Source organism: Procambarus clarkii, chromosome 62 (assembly GCF_040958095.1).
Source record: "Procambarus clarkii isolate CNS0578487 chromosome 62, FALCON_Pclarkii_2.0, whole genome shotgun sequence".
NCBI classification, from domain to species: Eukaryota; Metazoa; Arthropoda; class Malacostraca; order Decapoda; family Cambaridae; genus Procambarus; species Procambarus clarkii.
In genome coordinates this window covers 27,747,252-27,765,005 of record NC_091211.1, presented here as the reverse complement: position 1 = coordinate 27,765,005, position 17,754 = coordinate 27,747,252, and the positions used below count along the sequence as shown (strand labels likewise).

The window sequence follows — 17,754 nt, the reverse complement described above, 5'->3', positions numbered from 1 at the left end:
TGCTGTGGTGGTCACTGTCAGTGTGTGGTGCTGTGGTGGTCACTGTCAGTGTGTGGTGCTGTGGTGGTCACTGTCAGTGTGTAGTGCTGTGGTGGTCACTGTCAGTGTGTGGTGCTGTGGTGGTCACTGTCAGTGTGTGGTGTAGTGCTGTGGTGGTCACTGTCAGTGTGTAGTGCTGTGGTGGTCACTGTCAGTGTGTAGTGCTGTGGTGGTCACTGTCAGTGTGTGGTGCTGTGGTGGTCACTGTCAGTGTGTGGTGCTGTGGTGGTCACTGTCAGTGTGTAGTGCTGTGGTGGTCACTGTCAGTGTGTGGTGCTGTGGTGGTCACTGTCAGTGTGTGGAGCTGTGGTGGTCACTGTCAGTGTGTAGTGCTGTGGTGGTCACTGTCAGTGTGTGGTGCTGTGGTGGTCACTGTCAGTGTGTGGAGCTGTGGTGGTCACTGTCAGTGTGTGGTGTGGTGCTGTGGTGGTCACTGTCAGTGTGTGGTGTGGTGCTGTGGTGGTCACTGTCAGTGTGTGGTGTAGTGCTGTGGTGGTCACTGTCAGTGTGTGGTGCTGTGGTGGTCACGGGTCGTGCACGTGTCACAGCATCGTGTTGTCTCTCACAAGGTCAGCAAAACACTTATATCTTGTCTTCAAGGCAGTGGTCCACCACTACTTAACTGTCGTACAGCCAAACAATGAGAATTAGAACAATGGATGTCTCATATTGTTTGTCAGGTAGACCTGTGGTCAGGCAAACAATGCCAGGCACGGATGTGACCCAAGTTTATAACCTTGATTGACGCCTTTTAGCGTTCAGTTCCATGTGTTTAGCACTCGGGATAAAGAACCAACATTTACCTTCGTGTGACTGAAACAATTCCATAACAATGTGCCTTATATCATGGGAGATAACCAAAAATATCATTCAATCAAGTCTTTGTTTGGTTATCACAATATACACAAAGGTTGCGTCATGTCGTCAGCTTTACCTTTATATGGTGTAAATATGTCAAGCTTCTAAACCAGTTTCTTAGGAATTCTTTCTTAATTTGCATATCGCTGCGTTCCGCTGTGAGAAGACCCACCACAGCATCGTGCACGGTAGCCTCACTGAACGCAGTATTCTAAGGATGGGACACGATAGCCACACTGAAGGCAGCATTCTAAGGGTGGAATATGATAGCCACACTGAAGGCAGCATTCTAGGATGGGACATGATAGCCACACTGAAGGCAGCATTCTAAGGATGGGACACGGTACCCTCACTGAAGGCAACATTCTAGGGATGGGACACGATAGCCTCACTGAAGGCATCATTCTAAGAATGGGACACGATAGCCTCACTGAAGGCATCATTCTAAGAATGGGACACGATAGCCACACTGAAGGCATCATTCTAAGAATGGGACACGATAGCCACACTGAAGGCAGCATTCTAAGAATGGGACACGATAGCCACACTGAAGGCATCATTCTAAGAATGGGACACGATAGCCTCACTGAAGGCATCATTCTAAGAATGGGACACGATAGCCTCACTGAAGGCATCATTCTAAGAATGGGACACGATAGCCACACTGAAGGCATCATTCTAAGAATGGGACACGATAGCCACACTGAAGGCAGCATTCTAAGAATGGGACACGATAGCCTCACTGAAGGCATCATTCTAAGAATGGGACACGATAGCCACACTGAAGGCAGCATTCTAAGAATGGGACACGATAGCCTCACTGAAGGCAGCATTCTAAGAATGGGACACGATAGCCTCACTGAAGGCATCATTCTAAGAATGGGACACGATAGCCACACTGAAGGCAGCATTCTAAGAATGGGACACGATAGCCTCACTGAAGGCAGCATTCTAAGAATGGGACACGATAGCCTCACTGAAGGCATCATTCTAAGAATGGGACACGATAGCCTCACTGAAGGCATCATTCTAAGAATGGGACACGATAGCCACACTGAAGGCAGCATTCTAAGAATGGGACACGATAGCCTCACTGAAGGCATCATTCTAAGAATGGGACACGACGCAGAATTATACATAACACTTCCATCGAAACTCGAATGATATCCCACGGGAAGAATATCATTTATGATAACTTCTCTGGTGTTGAAAGCTGACTCGCTTATTGCCCACAATTACCTATAACTCATTGGATGTATTTATTCATTATTGCTTTGTTGTTGATGCAATAGTTTGACATTTTGGTTTTATTTTATATACTTATTATTTATGCAACGTAATGCTATTGACAAAGTGGTCTAAATTGATGACGTGACAGTTGAATATTACTGGATTGCTTTGAAAGAGGAGACAGTATAATACAATTAGTTATTAATATAACCCATTTATATGTCTCCCCAAGCAGGTTGGTTTTTTGCTACGGGCTCACCATAGCCCGTGCTACTTGGAACCTCGTTCCAGGTAGCGAATCTTAAACAACAACAAAGATGGGTTTATATAATGTTGTTTAAGATTCGCTACTTTGAACAAAATGTTCCAAGTAGCACGGGCTATGGTGATCCCGTAGTGGACTTAGGTTTATATAAGGCCTATGAAGCTCCTGAGGTTATTATAACAAATTCCTTACTGACAAACCAGCAAGTAAACTCTCAGTATATATGTTGTACCTAATAGGCCAAGTTGCCTAACAAGCCGAGTCTTCACGAAATTATATATATTTTTTTCACAAAGTTTCTTTTGACAGGATAAAGCTTTCAATTACATGATATATATGATTTGATTTTGTTTTTATGTTAAAACTAACAAAGAAATTTGATCTAACCTATCCTAACATAACTAAGTCAATAATTCATGTTCTTAATACAATATAATAATGTTAGAATAAACCTATTCGAAGATAAATATTTGAAAATAGCGATAATCACTCTGCTTGTTAGGCAAATTGGGCCTTGCATACTAGGCCAAATACTGTGGTTCTTGCTATTAGGCACGACACATGTGCACCAAGATGTGGGGTACAGCTTCCGGACCATGTACTGTATCCCCCCTTTGTGTGACTGTAGTCTAAATAGCCTTAGGCTACTGCAGTCTGTAATAAAGGACTTACCAGTCTCCGTGGTGTAGTGGTAAGACACTCGCCTGGCGTTCCGCGAGCGCTTTGTCATGGGTTCGTATCCTGGCCTGGGAGGATTTACTGGGCGCAAATCCTTAACTGTAGCCTCTGTTTAACTCAACAGTAAAATGTGTACTTGGTTGTAACAAGGATTCTTCGCGGCGGGGATCGTATTCCAGGGACCTGCCCGAAACCCTACGCGTACTAGTGGCTCTACAAGAATGTAACAACTCTTGTATATATCTCAAAAAAAAATCAATGTAACCTATTGTGACTTATTATCAACGTTATCTATTGTAACTTATTATCAATATGCAATATATCTCCCCGAACAAGTGTAACTGTAGGCCCTAATAGCCTCATAAAATGCGCACGCTAAAACAAACAAAAAAAAACTCGCAAGCCTATGATGATGTGGGTGTGCGGCCCCGCAGCATAGGTCCGCTGTGGTGATGAAATGAGATAATTTATGTTAATTGCAGCATATTATGAACAAGTGTAATGAATTAGATACAAAAAAATGGGTCAAGCTAACCTAATACACTATATTCAATTTAAGTATCTTTAGAAAAAAAAATGAGAGAATAGTCATTGCATTAACAACTATAGGCCTAGTTGTTAGAGTACGCCGAAAATGTGTTCCTAATTATTAAGCTGTAATGGGAAACGAACTTTAACGTAAAGTGTCGGAAAACTTTGGCCTAGAGAGCCGGTCAGCCGAGCGGACAGCACGCTGGACTTGTGATCCTGTGGTTCTGGGTTCGATCCCAGGCGCCGGCGAGAAACAAGAGGCAGAGTTTCTTTCACCCTATGCCCCTGTTACCTAGCAGTAAAATAGGTACCTGGGTGTTAGTCAGCTGTCACGGGCTGCTTCCTAGGGGTGGAGGCCTGGTCGAGGACCGGGCCGCGGGGACACTAAAGCCCCGAAATCATCTCAAGATAATCTCAAGATAATCTCAAGATAGAGAGCAACAGGTGGGGGCAAGAGGAATGCAACTAGAGGAGCAGCAGCACCACGTGTGTGAATGTCCTCTCCAGTTGTCACGTCTCAAAAACGATGTCCTAAATTACCCGAACCTAACCTTACCAGAGGACCCACGAATACAACTCTTAAATAAAAGTGAAGTAACTTCCGTCTGTGGCGACTCGCGACAACAATTTATAATTGTGAAGCAAAATCTACTCCTGAGTTAATAAAGATTGACTCCAAAACCTGGAAGCCTACAGATGAATCAATAAAAAAGTGTCAACATTGTATGGCCGAGAAATATGAGTGGAGAAGTGAGGGGTAGAGGCAACATGGAAGGTTGGTGAGGGGTAGAGGCAACATGGAAGGTTGGTGAGGGGTAGAGGCAACATGGAAGGTTGGTGAGGGGTAGAGGCAACATGGAAGGTTGGTGAGGGGTAGAGGCAACATGGAAGGTTGGTGAGGGGTAGAGGCAACATGGAAGGTTGGTGAGGGGTAGAGGCAACATGGAAGGTTGGTGAGGGGTAGAGGCAACATGGAAGGTTGGTGAGGGGTAGAGGCAACATGGAAGGTTGGTGAGGGGTAGAGGCAACATGGAAGGTTGGTGAGGGGTAGAGGCAACATGGAAGGTTGTGAGGGGTAGAGGCAACATGGAAGGTTGGTGAGGGGTAGAGGCAACATGGAAGGTTGGTGAGGGGTAGAGGCAACATGGAAGGTTGGTGAGGGGTAGAGGCAACATGGAAGGTTGGTGAGGGGTAGAGGCAACATGGAAGGTTGGTGAGGGGTAGAGGCAACATGGAAGGTTGGTGAGGGGTAGAGGCAACATGGAAGGTTGGTGAGGGGTAGAGGCAACATGGAAGGTTGGTGAGGGGTAGAGGCAACATGGAAGGTTGGTGAGGGGTAGAGGCAACATGGAAGGTTGGTGAGGGGTAGAGGCAACATGGAAGGTTGGTGAGGGGTAGAGGCAACATGGAAGGTTGGTGAGGGGTAGAGGCAACATGGAAGGTTGGTGAGGGGTAGAGGCAACATGGAAGGTTGGTGAGGGGTAGAGGCAACATGGAAGGTTGGTGAGGGTAGAGGCAACATGGAAGGTTGGTGAGGGTAGAGGCAACATGGAAGGTTGGTGAGGGTAGAGGCAACATGGAAGGTTGGTGAGGGGTAGAGGCAACAATGGAGCTTGGAGAGTGCATGAGAACTAAGGCAAGAGGGTTCAGCGTGAGCAGCGCTGCTCTGCTGTTCTCGGTACACCCCGCGCCTGCGCCAACACTCAACACAATAGCCATCTGATAATAAAAAGCCAGTGTATTGTTTGGTGGCAGTGCACTGTGGCTGGCTGCCAGACTGTGCTCCTGCTCATGGTTGTGGGCTCTCGCTGGCGTCTGTGTGTGTGTGTGTGTGTGTGTGTGTGTGTGTGTGTGTGTCTTAGGCTACACACTGCACTTGCAAGATGGCGTGTCAGTTCCTAAGGTCTGCCTTTCCTACCAATCTACAATTAATTGAATTGTTGTCTAACTCCTTCACTTATTTTATTATTCATTACATTTCTATCACAAACTCTTCTAACCCATTTCATCTATTTGCAACAAGAGATGGGGATAAATTTGTGTTTGTACTTGCAAATATAGTATAACTTGTATTTTTATTTGAAAACTTACTAACATGTTTATTTATATTAGTATTTAATCGTATTTGGTATAAGCCTATTCTCCTCAAATGCAACATAAGGCTGTTGTAATTTGTTGAATTAAATCACTTGACTCACACATTTTATGGCCAGGTTCTGGTCTTATTTACGAGTTGCCAGTTTGTGTTGAACACACGCACGCTGGCAAGGTTGACAGACCACGAACAGTCTGATAGACTACTGGCATAAATGAAAACAGTTGTCGCTGGAGTGAACAGCTGAACACATTTGAGAGCTATTTGCTCTATACAAGTTAGCCTAATAGTTAACGAATATTGGCCAAGTATACAACATAACATGGGTAAATATAGCACAAGTTCATATTAATCTGCGTAGTCTATGAATGAAACGGAATATTTACATTAAGATTGTATTTATATATATGTAACACTGTCACATTTCTCATCACGTGTTAATTTTCGTGATTTACACACACACACACACACACACACACACACACACACACACACACACACACACACACACACACACACACACACACACACACACAGAAAGGAACAATACCTCACTAGTAGGTGAGGTTCAACGACAGGTAATAATAAGGGTGTCCCTCCCCCCCTGTCCACCACCACGTGGCCCCCCCCCTCTCCACCACCACCACGTGTCCCCCCCTCTCCACAACCATGTGTCCCCGACCTCCACCACCACGTATCCCCCCTCTCCACCACCGCCACGTGTCCCCCAGCCCCGGTTTATTGATCCTGGGGCAGTAAATATTGATGTGTGTCGTCCACCTGGGGGTCCCCGGGGCTGGGAGCGGGGGTACCGAGCCTATCCACCTTCCCTGGCGGCGCTAGCCATTCTCCTACCCCCACGTGGGCAAGATTATCCCACCCTTTATCCCCCAGACTTACACTAATATCCCCAGCCATTCTCCATCCTGTTTATACTAATGCCCAAGCCTTCATTCATTCTCCATCCTGTTTATACTAATGCCCAAGCCTTCATTCATTCCCCCATCCTGTTTACATGTAGCCTACTTCATTCATATGTTTATTATGCACCCTATCCCTGCGGGCGGTGGTTGAAAGGGTTACAGAGGCATTCAGTTCCCATAGTTTGTTTAGCTAAGCAAGTGACAATCTTTTGAAGCTTGTTACACATTTGTTAATATTACATACACATGTACATATATACATATTCATGTACTCTCACACACGCGCATTAAAACACACACATTATATATATATATATATATATATATATATATATATATATATATATAATATATATATATATATATATATATATATATATATATATATATATTATATATATATATATATATGTTGTATATATATATATATATATATATATATATATATATATATATATATATATCACTAAGAACTCTTTGACCCAGCCAGGATTCGAACCCATGCCGTCCAGGATCACCCTTAAACGTACACAGTACCGTGACCACCGCACCAATGATCGTCTATAAGGATTGGTCAGTCCGGATGCTTATTAGCTAAACTTCCTGACTGATCAACCCCCGGCGACACTCATGGATCCATTTGGGTACAGTTTTTCATCAAATTCTGGCGCATGCACGGGCCGCATTGAGTTAAACATGTGTGAGAAAGCTGCATGAACGCGCAAGCCATATATCACTAAATGATCTAAAAGAGGTCAAAGAGTTCTTAGTGATCTACGGCTTGCGCGTTCATGCAGCTTTCTCATATATATATATATATATATATATATATATATATATATATATATATATATATATATATATATATATATATATATATATATATATGATATACCTAATAGCCAGAACGCACTACTTGGCCTACAATACAAGGCCCGGTATGCCTAATAAGGCGAGTTTTCCTAAATTTATATAATTTTTTTTTATGAAATGAAAACGCTTTCCATTATATTATATAATGAATTTTGTATTTTAATTTGAGTTAAAAGTAACATAGACATACGAGCTAAACTATCATGACCTAACCTAAACTACCAAAACTAAGTCAGTAATTCATGTTCCTAATATAATAAATTATTATTGTAAGAAAAGAACCTATATTATATAGAACCTATAGAGAAAGAAATATTTGAAAATAACGGCACATCATTCTGCAAGCTTGTGCGTCAAGCTTGTAACATATTTGTACAGTGAAGCCTGACGCACAAATGTTACTCATGCGGCCCCAGCATGATGAAGTGATTTGATGAAATATGTGTGCCCAAAATGGTCACGAGAGCTGTCGGGTATTGGGGTTAAAAGTCAAATAACTTTCCAATACTTTCGTACAGTCTGTTGGCAAAGTGGCTGTAGTACTGGACACACCAAGCGGGCTTGGAGGCCCTGGCTGACCAGGTTCGAAGCTCACAGAGTTTACATTTAGTTAAATCTACATCAGAAGATGGTGCAAACTCCCAGAGGTAAATGTAGCCAGCCTATCTTGTTTACACATAAAACAATTTTAACGTGTGCTTTAATTAGGCTATGAAAATTACCTACATATGTAAGGAGAACAAGAGCTAATATTTACTCCCCACTCACCCACATCAATGACTGACAAGGTAACAGCCTCATGCGTCGTGTCCTCACTTGTCACTAAACGCTGTATGACAACATTATTAACGTTTCTCACGAGAGATTGTCAAAATGAACCATGGTAATGGTATTTCCCGCCACAGGGAACACGCGAGGCAGCAGTATTAACAGTCACAAGGAAATCAGGGGAAGATTGACACCCAGAGGACAACACCGGAAGAGTTACCGGCAACACTAAAGATATTCTGAGTTAGACCTAAAAATAATATGCAACATCAGAATAAACGAACATAGAGAGGACGAGTTTTAAAAGCAACAGCAGCAGAAGAACCATCGTTAACCACAAGAGCAACAAGACCAGCTGATCACAACAGCAGAACGATCAACATTAACCACAGAAAGGTCAACATTAACCACAGAAAGGTCAACATTAACCACAGAAAGGTCAACATTAACCACAACAAAACTTATATTATCCAAACAAAAGGGCTTAAATTAGGATAAATTAGCCATAACTGTAAAAGAACCAGCATTAACCACAATAAAAGAAAGACTAACATTAACCACAACAGAAGGACCACAATAATTAATCACAAAAGCCAATAGACCACCATAATTATCCACCGAAGCAAAAAAAGTAATTAACCACTGAGGGGAAAAAGACAAAAGCAAAAACATCAGCATTATAATATATAAAAGATAAATTTAACAAAGCATAATGTTTACATTAACACCAGAGAAGTCTTAACCCCAACATGAGGTAGAAATGTTGGGGTTCCATGGTTGAGCAACAGTACACTGTTGGCAATTATCAACAATGACAACAAAACCAGACGTATATTTAACAGATCTATAAACACATACAATTAGAATCCACAGATTTGTGAAGCATCAACAGTGACAACAGTAGTATAGAAGAAAAGGTGATGAGCAAACCACACATCAGAAGATGGAGAAACGACGACGTTTCGGTCCGTCCTGAACGACTTCCCCCTTCCATTTCTTTCTTTCTATTTCCCTTTCTTTCGGTCCGTCCAGGACGGACCGAAACGTCGTTTCGCTTCTCGATCTCCTCATGTGTCGTTTGGTCATTTCTTCAGCCACGTTATTGTGACTTCGTCTGCATGGAAGAAAAGGAGCAGGCAGTATGTACTCTCACTTACACTTGGTGTCTGCTCACTCTCAAGCATTTCACAGGACCGACGACCCGTGTCACCTGACACACAGTGGCTTGTTGCTCTTACTCCACTCTGAGGACCACTGGTGGCGTCGGGCGGCAGGGGGTATGTCTCTCAGGCGTCCACTAGTGCGTCCACTTCTGTAATGGTCTGCTGGTTCCTACTGGGTGAGGTGGCGGGGTGGTGGGGGGTAGGGAGAACTTTGTCGTGTGTGGGTGCTCACCTAGTTGTGCTTGCAGGGGTTGCGCTGTGGCTCTCTGGTCCCGCCTCTCAACAGGTGTACAGATTCCTGAGCCTACTGGGCTCTATCATATCTACATTTAAAACTGTGTATGGAGTCAGCCTCCACCACATCACTGCCTAATGTATTCCATCAGTTAACTACTCTGACACTGAAAAAGTTCTTTCTAACGGCCCTGTGGCTCATTTGGGTACTCAGTTTCCACCTGTGTCCCCTTCTTCGCGTCCCACCCGACGCGTGTACTCACCTAGTTGTGCTTGCAGGGATTGAGCTCTGGCTCTTTGGGCCCGTCTCTCAACTGTTATTTTTTTCCCTACACGCACACCCAGGAAGCAGCCCCTAACAGCTATCTAACTCATAAGAACATAAGAACAAAGGTAACTGCAGAAGGCCTATTGGCCCATACGAAGCAGCTCCTATTTATAACCACCCAATCCCACTCATATACATGTCCAACCCGCGCTTGAAACAATCGAGGAATCCCACCACCACCACGTTACGTGGTAACTGGTTCCACAAATCAACAACCCTGTTACCGAACCAGTATTTACCCCAAGTCTTTCCTAAATCTAAATTAACTCTCAGGTACGTATTTACTGCTATGTGAACAGGTGCATCAGGGTGAAAGAAACTTGGCCCATTTATTTCCGCCTCCGCCGGGTATCGAATCCCGAGCACTGTCCACTCAGCCGTCAGGCCCTTTGTGTGTGTATGTGTACTCACCTAGTTGTGTTTGCGGGGGTTGAGCTCTGGCTCTTTGGTCCCCTCTCAACCGTTAATCAACAGGTGTACAGATTCCTGAGCCTATCGGGCTCTATCATATGTACACTTGAAACTGTGTATGGAGTCAGCCTCCACCACATTACTTCCTAATGCATTCCATTTGTCAACCACTCTGACACTAAAAAAGTTCTTTCTAATATCTCTGTGGCTCATTTGGGCACTCAGTTTCCACCTGTGTCCCCTTGTGTTAAATAGACTGTCTTTATCTACCCTATCAGTTCCCTTCAGAATCTTGAATGTGGTGATCATGTCCCCCCCTAACTCTTCTGTCTTCCAGCGAAGTGAGGTTTAATTCCCGTAGTCTCTCCTCGTAGCTCATACCTCTCAGCTCGGGTACTAGTCTGGTGGCAAACCTTTGAACCTTTTCCAGTTTAGCCTTATCCTTGACTAGATATGGACTCCATGCTGGGGCTGCATACTCCAGGATTGGCCTGACATATGTGGTATACAAAGTTCTGAATGATTCTTTACACAAGTTTCTGAATGCCGTTCGTATGTTGGCCAGCCTGGCATATGCCGCTGATGTTATCCGCTTGATATGTGCTGCAGGAGACAGGTCTGGCGTGATATCAACCCCCAAGTCTTTTTCCTTCTCTGACTCCTGAAGAATTTCCTCTCCCAGATGATACCTTGTATCTGGCCTCCTGCTCCCTACACCTATCTTCATTACATGTGTGTGTGTGTGTACTCACCTGTTTGTGTCTGCAGGATCGAGCATTGACTCTTGGATCCCGCCTTTCGACTATCGGTGTGTGTGTGTGTGTGTGTGTGTGTGTGTGTGTGTGTGTGTGTGTGTGTGTGTGTGTGTGTACTCACCTGTTTGTGTCTGCAGGATCGAGCATGGATCTTGGATCCCGCCTTTCGACCATCGGTGTGTGTGTGTGTGTGTGTGTGTGTGTGTGTGTGTGTGTGTGTGTGTGTGTGTGTGTGTGTGTGTGTGTGTTATTGGCGAGGAATTGGCAAATTGATAGTTGTTAACTGGAGAATAAATTGACAAATCGATGGAGTTACTGGAAAGTGTAAGGCCTGAACTGTTCCCGTTGTGAGGTATGGGTGAACCGTGGGAGTTGTTGGTGGGGGAAACTAGCAAAATACTTCTGGGAGAAATTGACGAAATTGACGGTACTGAAAAAAAAAACGAATCGCATGTGTCATTGGGGTAGGTATTTGCCATTGCAAATCGTGGATGTTATTGGTGGAGAAGTGGCGAATTCTATGTATTTTTAGAGAATAATTTGTGACTTAAGGTTTAGGCTTCTGGCAAGAAATTGTCGATAGGATAAATTTTTAAAGCGATGTTCGGCCATTTAGGAACATCGCTATTAGCTTAAATTGTCAATTTTCTGTAATTATTACGTCCTGTGTCATGTAGACATAACTAAATGTATCAAGAGACAAATGTTATGCATGTGATTATTGCAAAAAAATTCGGAAAAATAACATAATGGTTAAAAAACAAAAATGTTAGCTTAAATTTATCGACGCACTGGAAAGCCAAATACACAAAAAACCTCCGTGTATAAAGCGGTGTGCACGGAGAGAATACAATATGATTGTTTCGAAAATACAATAGACTTGGCCAATCGTTTTGAGGAGAAAAGGAAAAAATATTTGTTACAATATTTAGTGAAATAAAAATGGATTTCTAGATAACAATACGATTTTTTAGATATTGATATTTCTATTGATTTTCTATTATTACAAATATTGATTTTCTAGATATAAATGGATTTTCAGATACATTTGTGAGATTGGCGAATATAGCAGATATAAAATCTTACGATATCGCAGCTGTCTAAATGATATCAATCATGACGAACCCTATATAACACGTACCAGACACAAAACAATAGGCCTACTGACTTTCTGCTCGTATAATCTTATATATAATTCATATATATTATTGAATACTCTTAATTTTAAGCTTGGCCTGATCTATGACTTGACAACCCGTCTCCCTATTATGTCATGCCTCTGGTTAGGCTATTCAATTTGTGCCCGTGTTCAAACCAGCCAAAACTGTAATGATTTGTGAGAATACAGCTGTTACTGCTATATAGACTTAGATACATGAAAAAAATAAGATAACTTGCTGTAACCTAAACTTAGAATGTCAAATTTGAAGTCAGTCATTATAGGCCTAAATTGGGCTAGCTCAAGATTTGCGTCACCATAGATCACCATACGAGGCTAGTTCTGAATTTGCGCTTTCATTATATATATAGATAAGCTGATAGGAAAGTTAAGTTTGGCGTCTTCAGTGTTTAGAAAATTGTCTTCATTAGATAATAGGCTACTTCATGATTACTCTCCATGATATACTCTTGAACTCAGGTAACTCTTATAGGCTACCTGGGTTAGCCTATAACCCAGTTAGCCTGGATTATAGGCTAACCAAGGCCTTATCTTCGCCCACAACCCCTCCCACAACACACCCAGTGTGTAAACTACACCACCACCTGTTAACTGGATGTATACCTAATTAACAGGTGACCCTCAGCGTCTCCAAACAGAAGCTTAAGTGTGTGTGTGTTTATATCTTAATAACAGATTAAGGCGGGGGAATCTCCCTGCCCGCCTCCCCGCACTCAGGGGCACCAACGCCCAAACTAAATATTGTCATACACTTTACACACACAATTGTTGTCAACATGTAAAGTGTGTGCGTTGAGTGGCAAAGTTGCGTGGAGTGACAAGTGTGGTGGTGTGAGGAGTGTGTGTGAGGAGCTGGGGCAGAGGAGCCGACAATCACACCAACAATACAAGTATGAGGCTAATTGTGAGGAGAGGTGAGTGTAGGTAGGAAGGTCCTCATAACCAACTTGAACTTCGAGGCAACTGGAAGTTATGTGTGACAACTAATAGTGAGGACTGGACGCAGGTGTTACCCAACACCTGGCCTCCCTTCACGAGAGGAGGCAGGTGTTACACAACACCTGGCCTCCCTTCACGAGTGGAGGCAGGTGTTACCCAACACCTGGCCTCCCTTCACGAGAGGAAGCAGGTGTTACACAACACCTGGCCTCCCTTCACGAGTGGAGGCAGGTGTTACACAACACCTGGCCTCCCTTCACGAGTGGAGGCAGGTGTTACACAACACCTGGTCTCCCTTCACGAGTGGAGGCAGGTGTTACACAACACCTGGCCTCCCTTCACGAGTGGAGGCAGGTGTTACCCAACACCTGGTCTCCCTTCACGAGTGGAGGCAGGTGTTACACAACACCTGGCCTCCCTTCACGAGTGGAGGCAGGTGTTACCCAACACCTGACCTCCCTTCACGAGTGGAGGCAGGTGTTACACAACACCTGGCCTCCTTTCACGTGGCTTTTACCCGTGTATCGATGAGCGAGACAGGTGTTCTTACCTCTGCGTGCAGGTGAAGCAGGTGTTGTCTCCGGCTTTATCCTGGCAGGTGTCTATCGACTGGGTCACACAGTAAACCTTTTGTCCACTCTATTAATTCCATGACACACTATTCATTGATATTATTATTCCTTGGAGTTGCAGATCGGGTTTACAAACTCTGATCACAACCACCACATTAGGTCACTGCTCACTGGTGTTTTTTCTCAATATCATAATGACAGGATGTTTGGGAGAGTGTGAAGCGAGCAGCGTGTACTCGAGGAGCCGGGGAGCGACGCGTCCTCCCCTCACAACACACGGGCTACAACTGACAGCTTGGGCCAGAGTTCATCTCACCTGCCTGACGCCCAGGATGTCAACACCTCAACTTTACACTCGGATACTCCACATGGTAAATACACTCAGGAAGGAGTGTTGTAGGAGATTATTCCACGTTGGTGTAGGGGATTTATTCCTTTCATGAATATATTCGAATACACAGCTGTACAGAAAACAAATCATAGCATTATTGTGAATAAATCCCTTGGTAATGTTTAGCTGAAAGAACTTACTTTCCTGTATTTAGCGAATATTGCCATGAGTCCTAATTAACAACTGTAAACTAGCAACAATGAAGCAGCATATTATAATGATGATATAAGAAGCATTCATTCCGCATCATGCAACTAGGACACGAAAATGAAATGTTATATACGCTACGTGGCACCTGTTCATACACCTGAGCGGCGCTGCCACGTGAAGAGAGTCGGCGTGGAGGAAAGTCACGGGAACAGAGGAGAGGAGCGGTAATGTGGCAGCTGCGCCAGGAAAAACAAGCTTGTGTGCAGAGTGATGCAAAGCACCGAGTCCTACTCCTGCTCTCCCCAGGGCCTGCACTCGGCCCTCCCTGCACTGTTTCCTCCTGAACGCCGCGCTCACTTTCTTGCAGCAGTCCCACGCAAGTTGCCAGGCGTGGACACTGTAGTCTCACCCCTCCCACGCCTCCCTCGGTGCATGGGTGTCACCTTTTGTACGATATGTGGCGTCCACTGCAAACTCCCACGCTTATGTGGTATTGTTGCGTGGTAACGCTTTCACGGCTCACAAGTGGCTAGTATTGCAAGGGCTCAAGGTACACGTCTGAACTCCTGTTGCAAGGTTGCACGCGTCAAGGTACACATATAACTCTTGTTGCAAGGAACTAAAGCTCAAGGTAGAGGCATAATGTCAATTGCAAGGTCCACACTTGCGTGCTCAGGACAAGTTTATGGTGTTCACACTACCCCTGCTGGCAGGTGTTCACACTACCCCTGCTGGCAGGTGCTCACACTACCCCTGCTGGAAAGGTGCTCACACTACCCCTGCTGGCAGGTGTTCACACTACCCCTGCTGGCAGGTGCTCACACTACCCCTGCTGGCAGGTGCTCACACTACCCCTGCTGGCAGGTGTTCACACTACCCCTGCTGGCAGGTGCTCACACTACCCCTGCTGGCAGGTGTTCACACTACCCCTGCTGGCAGGTGTTCACACTACCCCTGCTGGCAGGTGTTCACACTACCCCTGCTGGCAGGTGTTCACACTACCCCTGCTGGCAGGTGCTCACACTACCCCTGCTGGCAGGTGTTCACACTACCCCTGCTGGCAGGTGTTCACACTACCCCTGCTGGCAGGTGCTCACACTACCCCTGCTGGCAGGTGCTCACACTACCCCTGCTGGCAGGTGTTCACACTACCCCTGCTGGCAGGTGTTCACACTACCCCTGCTGGCAGGTGTTCACACTACCCCTGCTGGCAGGTGTTCACACTACCCCTGCTGGCAGGTGTTCACACTACCCCTGCTGGCAGGTGCTCACACTACCCCTGCTGGCAGGTGCTCACACTACCCCTGCTGGCAGGTGCTCACACTACCCCTGCCGGCAGGTGTTCATACTTCACTACTGATATCATCCTTTGCCTTAGTCCGTGTTGTTGATATCTCTGGAGTATCTCGCATGTTGTGATCATGATATCTCATGCAAATGACACAGACAGACACAGATGTGCTCAACATAACCCTAGTAGATGACAGACCCTGAACACCTGACTTGTCTATACACGTTGAATCACGTGTGCTATCTGATATCAGCTTTATCTGTTATCTCCTGTGTTATGTGCTGTCACTTGAGTTGTCACCTTTGTTATCTGCTATCGTCCGTGTTATGTGCTATCACATGTGTTTCCTGTTATCACCTGTGTTATCACCGGTGATAACATCTGTTATCATTTGTGTCGGGCATCAGGCAGGGAGGTACCTGCAGCTGTGGTGGTGGGGGCTACCTGCAGCTGTGGTGGTGGGGGCTACCTGCAGCTGTGGTGGTGGGGGCTACCTGCAGCTGTGGTGGTGGGGGCTACCTCCAGCTGTGGTGGTGGGGGCTACCTCCAGCTGTGGTGGTGGGGGCTACCTCCAGCTGTGGTGGTGGGGGCTACCTGCAGCTGTGGTGGTGGGGGGCTACCTCCAGCTGTGGTGGTGGGGGCTACCTGCAGCTGTGGTGGTGGGGGGCTACCTCCAGCTGTGGTGGTGGGGGCTACCTCCAGCTGTGGTGGTGGGGGCTACCTCCAGCTGTGGTGGTGGGGGGCTACCTCCAGCTGTGGTGGTGGGGGGCTACCTCCAGCTGTGGTGGTGGGAGCTACCTGCAGCTGTGGTGGTGGGAGCTACCTGCAGCTGTGGTGGTGGGGGCTACCTGCAGCTGTGGTGGTGGGGGCTACCTCCAGCTGTGGTGGTGGGGGCTACCTGCAGCTGTGGTGGTGGGGGCTACCTCCAGCTGTGGTGGTGGGGGCTACCTGCAGCTGTGGTGGTGGGGGCTACCTCCAGCTGTGGTGGTGGGGGCTACCTCCAGCTGTGGTGGTGGGGGGCTACCTGCAGCTGTGGTGGTGGGGGCTACCTGCAGCTGTGGTGGTGGGGGCTACCTCCAGCTGTGGTGGTGGGGGCTACCTCCAGCTGTGGTGGTGGGGGCTACCTCCAGCTGTGGTGGTGGGGGCTACCTCCAGCTGTGGTGGTGGGGGCTACCTCCAGCTGTGGTGGTGGGGGCTACCTCCAGCTGTGGTGGTGGGGGCTACCTCCAGCTGTGGTGGTGGGGGCTACCTCCAGCTGTGGTGGTGGGGGCTACCTCCAGCTGTGGTGGTGGGGGCTACCTCCAGCTGTGGTGGTGGGGGGCTACCTCCAGCTGTGGTGGTGGGGGGCTACCTCCAGCTGTGGTGGTGGGGGCTACCTCCAGCTGTGGTGGTGGGGGCTACCTCCAGCTGTGGTGGTGGGGGCTACCTCCAGCTGTGGTGGTGGGGGGCTACCTGCAGCTGTGGTGGTGGGGGCTACCTCCAGCTGTGGTGGTGGGGGCTACCTCCAGCTGTGGTGGTGGGGGCTACCTCCAGCTGTGGTGGTGGGGGCTACCTCCAGCTGTGGTGGTGGGGGCTACCTGCAGCTGTGGTGGTGGGGGCTACCTCCAGCTGTGGTGGTGGGGGCTACCTCCAGCTGTGGTGGTGGGGGCTACCTCCAGCTGTGGTGGTGGGGGCTACCCGCAGCTGTGGTGGTGGGGGCTACCCGCAGCTGTGGTGGTGGGGGCTACCCGCAGCTGTGGTGGTGGGGGCTACCTCCAGCTGTGGTGGTGGGGGCTACCTGCAGCTGTGGTGGTGGGGGCTACCCGCAGCTGTGGTGGTGGGATACCATTACTCAGGTTCTCAACAAACTTTTCCTGTTAAGTTTCGTTTTCTTTCATTCTCCATTTTAATAAAAAAATTATTTTATGATGGAAAAGAAAGAAATTTTCTTTTCGTTGTTGGAGAGCGAATTGATAAAGACAAAGCAGAGTTGCATCTGCAACATTCATGTGTGTGTATAATCTCTGGATCAACAGGTGATCCATCATTGATTATCACACCTCTGCATGCTGCTGCTTTCATTTTCTTTTCATTCCTCATC

General features: G+C 46.4%; 1 protein-coding gene across 1 annotated transcript in view; it reads right to left on the bottom strand.

The window, feature by feature from the left end:
- Nucleotides 1–14,131, bottom strand: part of LOC123766393 (uncharacterized) — a 192,007-nt gene extending 177,876 nt beyond the window's left edge. The window contains exon 1 of the mRNA XM_045755453.2: nucleotides 13,821–14,131. The gene's annotated coding sequence lies outside the window, so the exon portion shown is untranslated. The remainder of the gene's footprint in view (nucleotides 1–13,820) is intronic.
- Between the last annotated feature and the right edge of the window lie 3,623 nt (nucleotides 14,132–17,754).